This window comes from Rhea pennata, chromosome 3 (assembly GCF_028389875.1).
Source record: "Rhea pennata isolate bPtePen1 chromosome 3, bPtePen1.pri, whole genome shotgun sequence".
Lineage (NCBI taxonomy): Eukaryota > Metazoa > Chordata > Aves > Rheiformes > Rheidae > Rhea > Rhea pennata.
Genome location: NC_084665.1, coordinates 23,355,719 through 23,371,221, shown reverse-complemented (window position 1 = coordinate 23,371,221; position 15,503 = coordinate 23,355,719).

The window sequence follows — 15,503 nt, the reverse complement described above, 5'->3', positions numbered from 1 at the left end:
GTAAACTGATTAGGAGAATGAATATCTCTTGCCGACTTTGAGCTCTTCTCAGACTTTTCTGCTCTTAGTAAGAGCTGAGTTTTGTTGATACCAGGGTCCTTCCCTCTCACTTTGCTGGAATGGTGACTTCATTCTAAGTTTGAAGAACTTGGAGGTCAGTCAAAAAGATGTCTTGCCAACTGCTTTACTGAAGGCAGGCCAGTTGTGGCCGTCCTCTCTACTTGGGAAGCCTGGGGTCTGGTGAGGAAGAACTTAGGAATGTAACAAATCTCAGAGAGGTAATAGTCCTGTTTAATGATTTTCTAATACTGAATTTATATTTTCCTCTCCCAGTTAATTGAAAATACTGTGAGAAAATTACTTTCCTGCAGGTGTCTCAGTTTGAAGACTTGACTGGAAATAGATATAATGGAGAAAAAAGATATAGACAAGTTAAATAGAAAAAAAAGAAGAAAGTTTACCTTCTATCTCAAAGTTCAGTTCACTTTTTTAAACAAACAAAAAAACAAACGAAGTACTGCATGTTCAGATGAAACCACAAGTAAAGAAGAGCTTTCTTTGCTACAGGATTTTGGTCAAAATCTGTAAGCTATGTCTGGATACTTGAGTTTTGTGGCATCTGTGCCACAGTCTTGACAAGATTTAAGAACATTAAGGAATGCATTTAACTTTGCATTCTCAAACGCAAATGAAAAACTTGAGTGGTACTATATCACTTGAAGAGAATGCAACCAGGTTTGACAAAAAATCTTTTGATCAGGAAATGTCAATCTGTTACAGCTGTAATGAATTTTTTCTTTGGCAAGTTTGGCTTCCTTGTCATGAAAAAGTTTGGTGGTGATTATCAATTTCTAGGTTAAAAGGTGTGGTGCAAAAATGAGGCACTGAAATATCATCTCTCTTGCCAGTAGCTAGCACACTGGGAGCTCTGTTTTGACTGAAGAAACCAGAGCTATACTGAGAGGGAACTGCACAAACCACAAATTTGTGCCTGCACAGGAGCAAGCCTGACTCCCAAAGGGCCTTTGGTTGTCCTCTCGTCACATGGAGAGCTGCACTCTGCAGCCAGCCATCGCAAAAAGACTAAGAGTGCCCCACACTCACAGCCTACCTATACACTCCTGTAGGATGCTCAGTCCATGCTGCCTGTCCATTTCTTGCCCTCATCTGGAAGTGCAGACATCTAACATACACCAGCTACACGGGAACCCCAGGGATTGCTTTATGCAGCAAACTGCAGAAAGCATGAAGCAGTTGCTCGGTACATGGGAATGAGAAGGCGCTCTTACTGTCTAATGCTCTCCCTGTTTGTTTTTGCACAGTATCTATAAATTTCTGCTCTTAGAGAAGACTACTGAAGCTAGGGAAAGGCAGGAGTAGAGTATAGGAAATGGTGAAATAAAATCCCTCCTCACTCAAGTTTACCACAGACTCCCTACAAGACACAGCTGCTTGATAATACATGCTAGAAGACTGAATCATAACACACACACACACACACACACGCACGCACGCACGCACGCACACACAGGAGAGGAAGAAAAGAGTGGCTACATATCAAAGTATGAAGGAGTCAGAGATGGAAAAAAGGCTAACAAAAAGAAAATAGACACCATGTTAAAAGCTGGTTTCCTTTCAGAGTTTTGACTAATATCTAGGGGCCAACAATGAGTATACCACATCAGAGACCCTTTTCACCTTGCCCAAAGTGATGAGCTCATGTTTGCAGATTGTCTAACACTTTGTTTTCAAGCCAAAAGTATCAGATTTACACTCGAGTAACAAATTGTTACAATGTGGGAAGAGGTTATGGACAAAGTACAAATCTGTGGGATGCTTTAACCATTTTTGATTGTGTCACAGTTAAGATTGTGTAATAGAAAAGAGCTGATTCCAAGAGCTACAGCTCCTACTAGGGGTAAGAAGCAACAGTGTGATGCCTTTCATTCTCTGACATTTCAGGATAGTTCATTAATGCAGAATAACTGTACATGTGTGTAAAAAAGGCTTTGGCAGTCTCACGTGCTTAGCGCAGTTCCTTATTTTAATCAGAAATATACACTGTTGTAAATATCATTTTGCCTGCAGGAAAAAAAATAATCTGGATACTTTCTCCCAAAATGAAGATTTGCCGCTTCTGCTCGTTAGTTGGATGACCTGTGGAAAATGCACTCCAGTAGCCAGACTTCTGCATTCCTTGCAGTGAACAGGACAGGGACAAGACTTGTGAACGTACATGCGCCTTTATTCTCCATCTTACCTGTCTGCTTGTTTCATTCTCCAGTCCTCTATTAAACCCTGTTAAAGTTAATATTAAGGACAATATGGGCTTAAATAAAGACTATTAAGTTGTTTCAAGATACAACAACCTTTATGAGATCCCATTTGAAATTCAGTATTCACTGCCTCCATATATCTTTAGTAACCACCTAAGAGTAAATGCCACTATTTAGTCTCTAAAGAACAGTTTGAAATTTTTAAGTTTAAACTTTAGATATGAACTGTGACATGATAAGCCCTCTCTCTCTCTTCTGCCTTGGAAGGAATAGTATTTTGAAGGAAATAGAATTAATTGACTTAGCATCTGTTTCTGCAAATACTTACTGTTATACAGTTGGGTGTATTTAGGGACACTGCTTTCCCGTATACTGGAACTCCTTCTTTCCCCTCCCCCTTTTTTTTAATTACTGATTTGAGATGATTGCTGTAAATTTGTGAAAACCAGTCTCACTTTCTTCATTTTATATATTTAAAAATCCAGCTCTAATCCTGGCTCAGAAAAACTTCAAAGATCATTGTTTTGAGAGTTTAAACACCAGGAAAAGTTAAAACTAATGTTCCGTCTTGACTCTTTCTTTTTTTCTGTCTTACTTTCTTCATATCTTATTGAACAGGAAAAGGGAGGAGAAAAAAAATGCGAGGCTTAAAAGGAAGTCTCAGAGTCATGAGCTACAAATCCTCTTTCCATATTCTTTCCCTGTTTCCATTCCCCCAGGGTCCTTGTAGGCAAAGATAAAATTCTCCTGGATGGCCAGCAAAGTGTCTGTGCTTGATTTTTTACTGAAAGGGAGAACATGAGACAAAACAGACTCCAGTGTGGCTGCCATGTAAATTAGCCATAGAAAAGTGTGATGACAGTCTTAGCTAATTAATAAATCATTATTACAATTTCATATATTAATATTCTTGCTACAGTGAAAACCCTACATGACTTTTAGAATACTGCACAAGCCAAACACTGCTTTATTGTAAGTCATTCGCCAGATGATTTCCTTCTGTTAACAATATTCTTCAGAAGACAATTTAAAGCCTCAGAGGAAAAAATATATATTTCTACAGTCCTGCAATAAAAACAGAATTGGGAAGATTTCCTGAACTTAGCTTCTTTGCTGCAGGTTCAGAAGGCTTTTTTTTTTTTCATTTCTCAGCTGAATTGACCCAGTGACTCTTGCAAGTATTTGAAGAGAACAGTGACTATTGTTAGTTTTTTTTTTCTTTCTTTTTTTCTTTAAATCAAAAGCACTATGTACATAACACTTGCCTTAGGAATTTTTGAGAGATGCATGGTACTCCTCTTTTTCACTTAGTGAAATACCGCCATCACCCTGCTTTTTCTGAGCCTCCTGTTACAGAACTTCCATCCAAAATTCTCATATGTGCTGCCCTCCCACTCTCCACTAAAATCCCTCTGCATTTTTGTCTGGCTTGCTTAAACAAGCAGTTACTGGAGATGAGAAAGGTTTTGGACTGAGCTGGCATGTCCACAATGGGAATTCATTGTTATTAATGATGTATTTTGATGATGTGCAAATCACCAGAAGAAATAAAAAAAAAAAAAAATAAATGTGTTTCAGGTCCATTGGAAATATTTTATTTGACTTGAAATTAAATATTCCAATGCATTTTCAGATTCTTAAAATGTAAATAGCTAAGTGACAAATAGCAAAAAAAATGTTAAAAAATTCTGAATGAAATATTTGGATTCTCCACAATTTCCTTCCTACTTTATTTGCCTTTAAGCAAAAATACTCAAGCAGCAGGCTGAGGACTAGTCATCTTCTCTTCTTCCTGGAACTCTTTGGAAAGTCTTCTACAGAAACTAGTGCAGTAAAACTGGTGTGCAGTGTCTTCTCTGAAGGAAAACTGGTCCAAGGTTTTCTAAAGTTTTGGGGTAAAGTTTCAATATAAAGGTGCACCGTATGTATCTAATATTATTCAGTGATATTCAAATATATCACTGCTATGGCACTCTGCTCCTTTAACATCCCTATAATAATATGCCAGGTGGCCCAAGAGGCAAGAAGTGCTTTCAAGGACACATTTGATCCCTAATCCTGAACCTCCCTGCCTTCCTTCCCCATTGCCTTTGCTGTTGAGAGTGAGTTATAGACTTGAAAAAGAACGGCTTTGGATGACTATTGGATGCATGATCTCAAAATTTTAAAAATACCAAGGTAATAAATTTACTTGTCCAGACAAAGTTTCCTCAGGAGGACATAAAAATCTTGAAGATTAGTGGCGAAATAACTAGTATATTCTAAAGGAAGAAAAAGAAATATGAAATTAACCCTGAATTTTGTTGTTAAAAAAAAGAGAGAAGGACTTTTTAAATAGACTCACCCTATATGTAGAACAAATTAAACTATGAAGCTGTTACAGGGAAAAATAAAGAGCTACAGGAAATAATGTCCAAACAAACAAACAACAACAACAAAAAAAAAAAAGATTACCATTTTGATCCATAAAATAGCATCACATGAATTATTATCAGCATATAACCTTATGCACATGATGCCTCTGCTTTTGTTCCTGCATGGATTCTGGCTGTATAGACTTTACTGTTCCTCTGAGAGAAACGAGCAAAAGCATATTCTTTGTACTTTTTTCACCTATTTAAAATATACTTGATTTTTTATTTCTTTCCCAATCAAGCCATGACTGGTTTCCATTCTTAGATCTGAGAGAGAACTCAAGTGATGCCAATACTTTTGTCTCTTGCATGGAAAAAAAAAAAGATTTTATTTTCAACTATAAGAAGTTCAGACACATGATGATGATTTCATATGAGGGTAACTTAAACTGTAGAACCTTCCTCATTCTCAGGTGATATGTATGCAGGCATGTTGTATGCCATATACATCTTTACTGAGAAGTAACCTTAATATCATCTGTCTCCAAGACAGAAAACTGCAGATTAGCACTATTAAATTTCTTTAAGAGGTGAAACAAAATACACAGGCTTACAAAGGGATCAGACAATTATACCTCAGATGGAAAATTTTACAGGTACAGAAGAAATTGTGTGAGTGAAATACCAGCATCATACAATAAGTAACAGGAAATATTGTAATTTATATGATGGAGAAAATTCTCACTTTCAGAATAGTGAGAGAGTCAACAATGTTACACCCATTTAACTTCAGAAGTGAACTCAGAGCTCAAAGGCTTAAAAATTTATGAAAAGAGATGAAACTAAACAAGATCTGGTGAACCCAACAGGATTTGCAAATAACTAAGCAATCTGTTCAAAAATAGTTTTGTCAAAGTTGGGAATGCATCTAATCAGAATTTAGCTTATTCTTGCAATGGGGGCTCTCAATTTAGAAAATACCACAATCCAGAAATAGTCTTTAAGTTTATTTAACCTTGAACATATGTTGAAAAACAGTTGAATTCAGCTGGAGATGGAAATTAAAAAAAAGAAAACAAGAGAAAGTCAAGTGTGTCTATTCAGTAATTTGCATTACTAATACTACTAGTGCTAATACTTCATACTTTTGTACTTCCTTGCATCTGATGAGAAGAAAGTTTATCACAAATATTGACGAATGATCAGTCTGTGATAATTTAGTTTCCAGCTGACAGATGGTAGAGCTACAAAAGGAGAAGTAGAGGTACGATTGATTTACTGAGAGAAAGTAAGATCAGCTGCCTCCTCCCTGCTACTGGTCATGGAACAAAGAAGCCATCTCACATTAAAGGACCTTGCAATGGTTAGTAATTGCCATTAGACCATGAAAATGACTCTACCACTGCTAATATCTAAGTGTGGTGGAATGCTGTGGTCATGTTGATACCACTCTACAGATACTGTTGGCTAGTGATAGCATAAAATTTAATGTCATTATGGAATGTATAGACATGCTACTTGTCACTGGAAGCCATTTGCTGCAGGAATGTTACTCCTGCTTTCACAGTTGCACAAAGGCATATTAGGAACTGTATTTTCCCATTTTTATTCTGACATTTGTGTAATTTTAGCTTCTATACTTTGGCAAATACCGCCCCATATTTTTGGCTCACCCCTAAGTTATCTGAAGCAGAGCAATGTGATTCCAGGCAGAAGAAGGCAGAATTGTCTCAGAATAACAAGCAGATTTTTTTAATGCTGTGGAAATGGTTCATACATTATTTTTGCATGAATCAGACATTTATTTTCTAAAGAGAGACAGAGGTGGGGGGAGGAGGGCAAAATCTTTTACTTAAATCCTCTCATATTTCACTGCTGAATATCAGCTTCTAGCGACAAGCCAATATATGCTAGGCTTCTTGATTACTGTGCTTTTGGAGATTAGTTGTTTTGAGTCATGAGGGTGTGTTACCTCACCCCAATTACAGAACTCCAGTGGAAATGGTAAAAACAGGCAGAATGAAGGAAGAAAGTGAACTTTTCTAATATTCACGGGACATTCACATGAGCTTCATGGGCAGGATGCTGTCATACAACTGCCAAGAACCAAAGCAAGTAGCAGAAAATGAACAATTATGAAATAAAAGGAGTTGTACAAGTACTAGAGGATGGAGACTGACTTGCTTTTGTGCTCTGACCTTTCTTTGTGCTGCAGCTTCAACTGCAGAGCTTTACAGACAAGATGGCACCGACTAAACCTAAAAAATGAATAACTGCCAAGATAATTGAAAGAATAATGAGGTTACAACAACTGCAAAGATGCAAAGAAAGCTGATGTCAGTTATCTATTCATAGAGCTCAGCAAGAAGGAATCAAATGCTTCGACTTTAAAATGAATGAGTGCTAAAACCTGAGATGACAGTCACATTTCTGCTTATTGGGACACGCTGGTGTGTTAGATTAAGGAAAAGTCACGTGGAGGATTCTTTATATATATTTAATGTTGTAAAATTTGTTTTTCTCTTCTGCCACATGTTGTATTACTTCCATACTGAAGGAGAGAAACTTTTTCTTTGTTGAGAAGTATTTGAATGAAAATTTTAAAGTAAAACGGATGTCAGAAATAAGTTCAGCTTTCTAATAAAACAACTCTTAGAGTTCATCGTGACTTGGCCTGAAAGGCACCAAAAGTGAGAAAAATTAGGATATCTCCTTGTTACACAGTGTGTGCTAAAAGGCCATGGACCCAGATTCCAGGGAGTGGATCTCTTCTCATAATATATGTGTAATAAGGTCAAGAAGAGGGTGTAGACTTGGCTGACTTCCAACCTCTGACCATTGTGGTTGGTCCTAGAAAGGTCAGCAACTATCAGTATATATCATTTTTAAAGGACCACCCCTTTGGAGCAGGAAGAGAACTGCATGTAAATGGGACATCTCACAAATATCCCTTTTGCATATATCCTTAGGCACTGCAGTTCACATATATTATTGCGGTTGTCCGAGCCACTGCTGCACAGTCCTGCACATTGTGCACTGCTGCACAATGATGATTTTGTTCTACCTTGTTTGAATATTCATGAAGGTTACTCTCCACCTATATTACTTTGCTTCCTACTCTCATTTTTGTCAGGAGTCTTATGATGCAGGATATCTTGCCAAGTGCTGGAATCATGGTATTGCATGAAAACCATAGATTTCACTTCAAGAAGAGCATTATCTTTTCATCAGCATAATCCATGGGTTATAGAGAACACCATCCTATTGAATAAGACTGTAGGTCACAGACATTTCAACTATTTCAAGGGAAAGCTGTTAGAACCAACTCTGGCAATTTAGGGACCTCTGGAATAAGCCTCAGTTTTTCATCTTCTCTGGGAGCTCTTTTACACACCCATGTCTGGTTGCTGAAGTGGATAGGAAATTGTCTTTTCATCTGTGCTTTGCAATCCCACCTCCCAGCTTCCTGAAAACTCAGTGCCTGCCAGGGAGAAGAGCATGGAAGGAATGGCTAACCTCCAGCGGTGCTGCAGGAACTATAGATGGAAAGGAGAAGTTGCTGTGACGAAGTGCATGCACGGGCAGTCCAGTTAGGTGGAGATTTACTGTAGCAACAGCCTCTATCCTTGTTTAACGGGAATATAGTCTGTGAAATAGGTAACACTGTTTAACACGATACAATCTGAACCACCTAATCCACATGTCTGCAGAGATGACAGGTTTAAGTGATGAGTCATGTTGTGTGTGTACAATATTCAATCAATCAATATATGATCAATCTGCTGCTTTCATTTGAAAGGTGTATTGTGGTTGGTTAGTTCCTTCCAACATGCACGTTCTGCATGTTTTTAGTATAACAGATTACTTAGTAATTCACATTAATGTTTTGGAGACAAATTGCTTTCCTGTGCTTTATATTATAAACACTTGTTTGGGTCTGTATCTGTGAGGAATTGTGTGCTTTCAATTTCCAATTAAAAGCAGGATAACAGAAGGCACTCTACATCTCACAATTGTGCTGTACTATGGCAGCACTCCGACGAAGATAGTGTGGATGCTATCTGAATGCAGAGCTGATGTCAATGACTCCTCGGAGGCATTGCACCAGCTTGTCACAGTCAGAAAACACGGGAGTAGTAATTCATTCTGTTTTGGACTACAGTGAAAGGCTATAGATTTATTTATTTATTTGATTGCAAACAGTCTAGTTGTTTTTCTCTCTCTTGCTCCCAACAAGGAAAATGTTGAGGTGTCCAATCACCCAACAGTTCTCTAAAACTCCACAGTTTGCTCTACTCATAAGCCTCATTCAATACTTACTGTCTATAGCCCTGCATTGATGGGATATTCTATTTAACGTTCCTGAAAGCATTATGCTTTAGTAATGTTTAAGCAAAGTTTTGAGCTCCATATTACCCGTGCGTTCATGTGCGTGTGCATGCGTCCTGGAGTCTGCAGTGGTCATGAGCAGGCGTATGTGCTTGCTTGTATACCTGAGCAAACATCTGCCTTCTGGTCTCACACCAGGTAATACATTTGCTAGGCCACCTGTTTGCAGTTACTGAAATGTGGGTCTGAAAATCAAGGCCTTTGTGACTCCTGAAAGCCTTTGTAGTGCTCGCTGTTCACCTAAGTAAACATTGCTACTATTTATTATTTACCATCCATTGAGCATTTAAAGGACAAGGGGTTAAATTTAGACTCAAGTGACTACAGTGACTCGGTTACGGTAAAAAACTTTGCCAAGCTAGTAGGTGAGGAGAGAGTAGTCCACTAAAAAGACACTGTTTGGAGAGGGTGTTTTCATGTATGATAAATCAAATGATGGCAAGAACTCAAATAAATAGCAAATAAAAATGTTAGCCATGGATGACAAATTATCCATTGTGCAATACTGTGAGAGGAGAAGGCAGATACTTCTAATCAGATTGCCTCTAAATTGGGAAGAAAATGATGGTGACTGTGATCAATTTCCCATTCATACAGCAATCAATATATTTTAATATAGTATTCCACTGAGTCTGTAGTCCTAAGAGAAGTCCTAATTAATATACCTAAATCTAGCTTGTAAGGTTAATTTTGTGAAAAAAATTATTGTTAGTCTTTGTGGAGGAAACAAACCTCCTTCAAGCTTTAACCCTGAGGTATATCTATAACTGCTTCCTTTCCCTGTATAATATGTTATACTGATATAAATAATATCAGCATAACATATACATAACATAACAGCAAATATTATCTTATTTTTTTAAGTAAAGGGAAGTTAAAACTTGGTGTAGGTGAACTGATGTGCATAGGAATAATACTGGCTAAGGGGTGCCACAGTATAGATCCTCAGTAGTGCTGAATGGGTTTTTAATGCGTAGATATTATGGAAGGCTACATAATCATTTCTGTCCCTTATTAACAGCTCATATTTTAATCCTTCAACAAACTTAAAGTATAATTGAATACTTTGTCTTGAACCTATTTTTCATTTTACTCTGAATCATTTAACTCTGTAATCTGTGTTTCTGGCTAGGGTTAACAGTCTTTCTGAAAAGAAATACTAAAATATCGTAAGAAAGACTAGTCTGGAAATATTTTTTTTACAGTTCTTATGAAATTTCCACCTCAGTTTTGCAAGTCCAGGGAATGTAGATAGGTCATTTGGTTAGAGTCAGGACATAGGAATGTTGGAGCTTTTATCCATGTTGAGAGTTTTTGAAGGCTTATCCTTCAAAAAAGTTTCAAATGCATAAATGTCAGTAGAGATTTTTCCTCTAGTTTGGGGAACTGTAGCCAAGAAAAAAAAAGTTTCAATGCCTTTTGGGTTTGGGTTTGAGGTGAATCTGTTTTACACTCTTCTCCTGCCAATTCCAGAAGAAGTTTTGGTTCTGATAGCAATGCTCTAAATATACATATGGCTGTTGAATACACACAGACTCCCTGCTGCCATCACACATCAAGTGGTTAATTCAAATCTAAAACTGACAACAGTACTATGCACCTTTGTATTACATTCCATTTAATGGGCGCCAGTGAACTGGACACTGTTGTGTCTGTGTCTGCTGTGGCTTTAGCTCCCACACGCAGAAGTAAACAATACCCCGAATGAAGGCTGCGGAGACTAAGCTTCCATCCAGTCTTCTTTAATCTTCAGCCAGTTGGACAGTTCGGGAGAACTAATCTATACCGTAAGTGAAAGGGAATCCCATATCCTCATATTTTTTCAGTCGTCATGGTCTAATCTTTGAGGCGCAATCTCTCCATTACTTTTTGTATTTGTGTATCTCTCAGTTTCGTCAATCACTGGCACTTATCTCATGTATTTCCACACCAGAAGAGCATGTAGAATGCAAAATGCAATAAAAATGTATTTCAACTAATTCTTACATAATATGTAAATTTAAGTTTTAGCCCCCTCTGATTTTTTTTCAAGATTACACAACAAGTTGTCTTCCATCTTTATTTCCAGTTCAGTTGCATCCCAGTGGTGGACAGCACAATCTGTAAGTAGGCAGAAAGTTTACCAGAGGCTTGATAACTCCCAGGACAAAGATGCTGTTGTCCTATGCCGTGAGAGCACAACGTATGTTCAAGGTCCTGCAATACTCTATCTCTGAACAATATCCAGAACTCAGAGCCAACACTTACTGTAGTCCATGTCCTTTAGTTGCTTTATTAAGGTTTAATTCAAAACCTATTTCTCATCTAACTAACACTGAATACCCATAAAGATATTGATTGCACAAATGTGAGTCAGTTGGCTTCTAAGTTCATAATATAACTCCACATTTATGCTTACAAATCTCTGTAAATGTAATCTTTGATCCGTGGGTGGCATTCTGTATCCAAGCTTGCAGTACAAATATCATTTATCCTTTCAGGCAGGTCATTTATGACTATTTGACTTTAAAGAAGAGCCAACAAGTTTCTAGTTTAAAAACATAATATTCAGAACTTTTTTTCACAAATCACATTTCATGTTGCCAGGCTCTCTTTCAAATAGATTGTTTTGCAAATTCTAAACACCTAACAGCTAATTTGTAATATATTCAGAGTACAAAACAATATACACAAAGAGCTCTGGAATTTGCCAAGCAACTGAAGAACTGGAATTCTTGCTAAAGAAATTGAGAAAAATTTTGCAAATAACATTTAATAAATGATTGGCTTGTCCTATTAACCCTTTCTTAGTTATTGGTTTAAGCTAAGTAAGATAATTACGCAGTTTTCTGGCTTTTTTGTCATAAAGATTGACATTTTCAAGTTATATTTCATACTATTAAACTATTTGGGATATTAAAGAGGCTATCTAAAATCATCAAGTGACTGACAGCTGTCTAGCTTTTGTAAAACTACATTTTGTACGGAATGAAGTGGCTGACAGCCAGAGCAGCTGGTTAGCTAGGGAGGGATAGGCCAGGTCAGGACTTGGCTGGGAGGATAAGGTACTCGAGGAAGTTGTGTCTGTTGATAATTCATGAAGTCATATTCAGATCCCTGAGTCAGTGCCAGAGTGGTATTAGGGCACACTACAGGGCTACAGATGTTATGTACAAGAAGTAAAAAAATGGATCTTGACCACTAATTATTCTTATGTACCCTTCACCTTTTCCAGGAAAATGAGGACAGTAACTCAAGAGTACTGACTTTTTCGTATTTCATACATTTACATTTTGTCTATCTAAAATTACCCTGCAGCATTACAGTTCTCATGTCCAAAACTTTTGAGTCCATTGCTCTGGGCTTTTAAATGACATTAATGGTTCAGGGATGGCAGTGTCTAAGCAGTCAACAGAGTTATGCATTTCCACCTGCCCGCTTTCTGGGGACCTCTTGGGACACCCAGTGAGCCTGGGCATACCACAGTAGTTCTCCAGCTGCACTTACATTCATTTGCAAACCATGCTGAAAACTCAACATAGTGGAGCTATACATACATGTATGTGAATATACAGATTTAGATGTATACATGTAAATATACACACTGACACGCTAGCACGCCCAGAACTGGGAGCTAGATTACTGGGGTCATTACCTCCAGTTCTGCAGCAGGGATGCAGACATGCTCTGTGTCTGCTCAACCCTGGAACTGCCATGGCAATGAGAATCAGGCTTATTAAAAACATTTGCAAACTCTACAAATAAAATCTAAAAGTCTGTAGACAATTAATAAAGCTGTGTCTCTGCAGGAACTGTGATTACTACACTGTACGCAAGAGCCATTTTACAGTAATACATGCCACAGATTTTGGATGCTTTGGCTTCAGAAACAAAGGGCCTTAACTAAAAGGGAGTCTTCAGGAACTGCAGACAATATGGACACACTGCGAGGCCTTCTTAGCCACAGCCTGCAGAGTGGAGCGGAGGCACAAAGGTGCCCATTCCCGAAACACTGCAATTCACTCTTTGAAAATACATTGCAAAGAGTTTTTAAAGTGTGCAGATTCAATTTCGTTTTGTTACGCACATTTCTTAAATGCATCAGTTGGATTTCTTCATTTCAAAACTTCTGAAGGAGTTACATTATCGTGACCTCTCCTTAGTAAAATTACACTTTGGCCCAGCAATGGTTACCTTCAGGGAAATTCATCATCCTCAGTCCAGACTGATTTTCTGTGGGAAATGGTGTATCTTTGAAAGTTTTCCAAGTGAAGAATTTCCAGCATTGCATGGGATTTTGGCAATTTGTGACAGATGTTTAAAGAAACTGGAATTGAAAAGGGATTAAAACATTATTACAACAATATAGAGGGCAAATTCTGTAGCCTAGCATGCAGAACTTTATGTATTCATCTCTTCTGTCAAAAAATTAGTAATCCTCAGACAATGTATAGATACTGGATAAGAAAAAAAAAACATTTTATGTCTGCAAATTAAAGTTAACACTATATCTTAAAAATGAAATTGGCTAATCGGTGCCAAATACACTTGTTAATGGGTATTTAATTTTACCTGATTTGTCCATGTATGATCTACTGCATAACACAATTATCTTTTGTTACCTAAGGCATCCTGGATTATCTGAGAGAGGTAATCTTTTATCTCCTGAGGTACTGGAACACGGCACAAGTTGTTTTTGCCTTGTCTTAATTTCTAGCATACTCCTCTCTATCAATCTTGCCTTGCAAGTGCAGCTCTGAGAAACTAAGCAAGACTGACAGGAACTCAGCACACACGTGTGCTCTACACTCTAAATCGTCTGCCGTGGAGGTCAGGGCCTATTTCAAGAGTCTTTTCTTTCATCTACAAAGCTCTGAATGGGCTAAATCCCTGTTATCTCCGTGACTTGATTCCTACTTTTGTGTGTTAAACTTAGCAAGCTGGGGCAACCCGGCTCAGGCTGGTGACAGTCAGATGCTGGTGGGGAGCTTGCAGGATGGGGAGCAAACATCTGCTTGCTACACATGTATTTTATTCAGACTGGACAGTGATTTTTCTTTTAAAAAAGATATCCCAGTCTGAACTGAGTTGACTGTGCTAGTATGCAATCCCTGACTCAGAAGCCTAGCAGTCTAAATGAATTTGTCAAATGAAAGCTAGGAAAGAATACAGAGGTACAGAAAAATGAAGAGACTTGCCCATGTGGCAAGCCATAACTCGAAATCCTGACTTATTGACAGGTACAGGTACCTGTCATTTACACTTTGTTCATCAGCTAGGGGGTGGTGCAGCATTCCTGAAAGGTTTTCAAACAAAAAGAAAGTCAAGAAAACTTTCCAGACAGTGTTGTATACAACCCTTGAAAAACTGGGTGCAAACAGAACAAGACCACAACTCATCACTTCTTCTGCCTAAGCCCTGAGCCCATCCTGTTAACAACTCCTTCTGTTTCAGACCTCTGATAGGTTTGAGATATCCCATAGCAACTTCAGAGGGTTGATTTTTTTCCCCACAGTACCTTTAAGCTAATTAGTTGACTAGTTCAGTAGTTTCTAGCTACCTTTGCTTCCTAACTGCTGAGACGCACCTTACTGCTGGAAGGGGAGATATCACTGAGGCAGTATGGAGCCCAGGCAGATCATTTCAGCAGGACCATCCGAAGCATTTCTGCACCGTGTTCTTGAAATTGGGAGTGCTAGGTGGTGAGACGTAGGGATGGCCTCTGAACAGTCCATGGCTTTACCTAGGTTACCTACATTCCCGTGACAGAGCTGTCACACCTGGCTGCAAGGCCAGAGGAGGATTTGGTAATAGGCAAATAATTAACTAGGGATAAAAAGTATGTTATCAGCTGGGGCTTGGCTACAGAATAGTTGGAAACTACCGAACTATTTCATGCTGCTTCTCTTGCTTTAGCAGATGTGTCTCTAAATAGCTGGGAAGGACTCTGCTGGTGGTATCCACTTATGACAAAAATTAGCTTAAAGGTATTGTGGGGGGGGGGGGGGGGGGGAGAAATCAACCTTCCAAAACTGCTATGAGATAACTTGAATCTACTAGAGGTCTGAAACAGAAGCAGTTGTTAACAGGATGGTCTTGAGGCTTGGGCAAAAGTAGTCGCTAAGGATGATACTTTGATGCAGTCTTTGCAAGAAAACAGGGATACGTTGAACAAGTCTGTATGTGTTTCCCTCAAACTCTGCTTCTTATGAATATGAGAGGGGACTGAGGTGGGGTGGAGGGCAGCAGACACTGCTGCAAGAAGGCACTGAGGGTGGCTTAGCACTTCCTGCTTCAACCTGCGGTGACTGACCTCTCATGGGATTCTTGGTAGCCACCATCTTCTTCCCTTATCCTCACTCTTTCCACCTCTCCTCCACCCAGTGGCATTATGGTTCAAGTATTATGGTGAATTAGCATCATTTCTCTTCCCTTTCCTCCTATTTTTTCCCTCTCTGCTGTATCTCTTGAATAGTGTAAGAGGGATGATGTAGTGGGGTGGTGG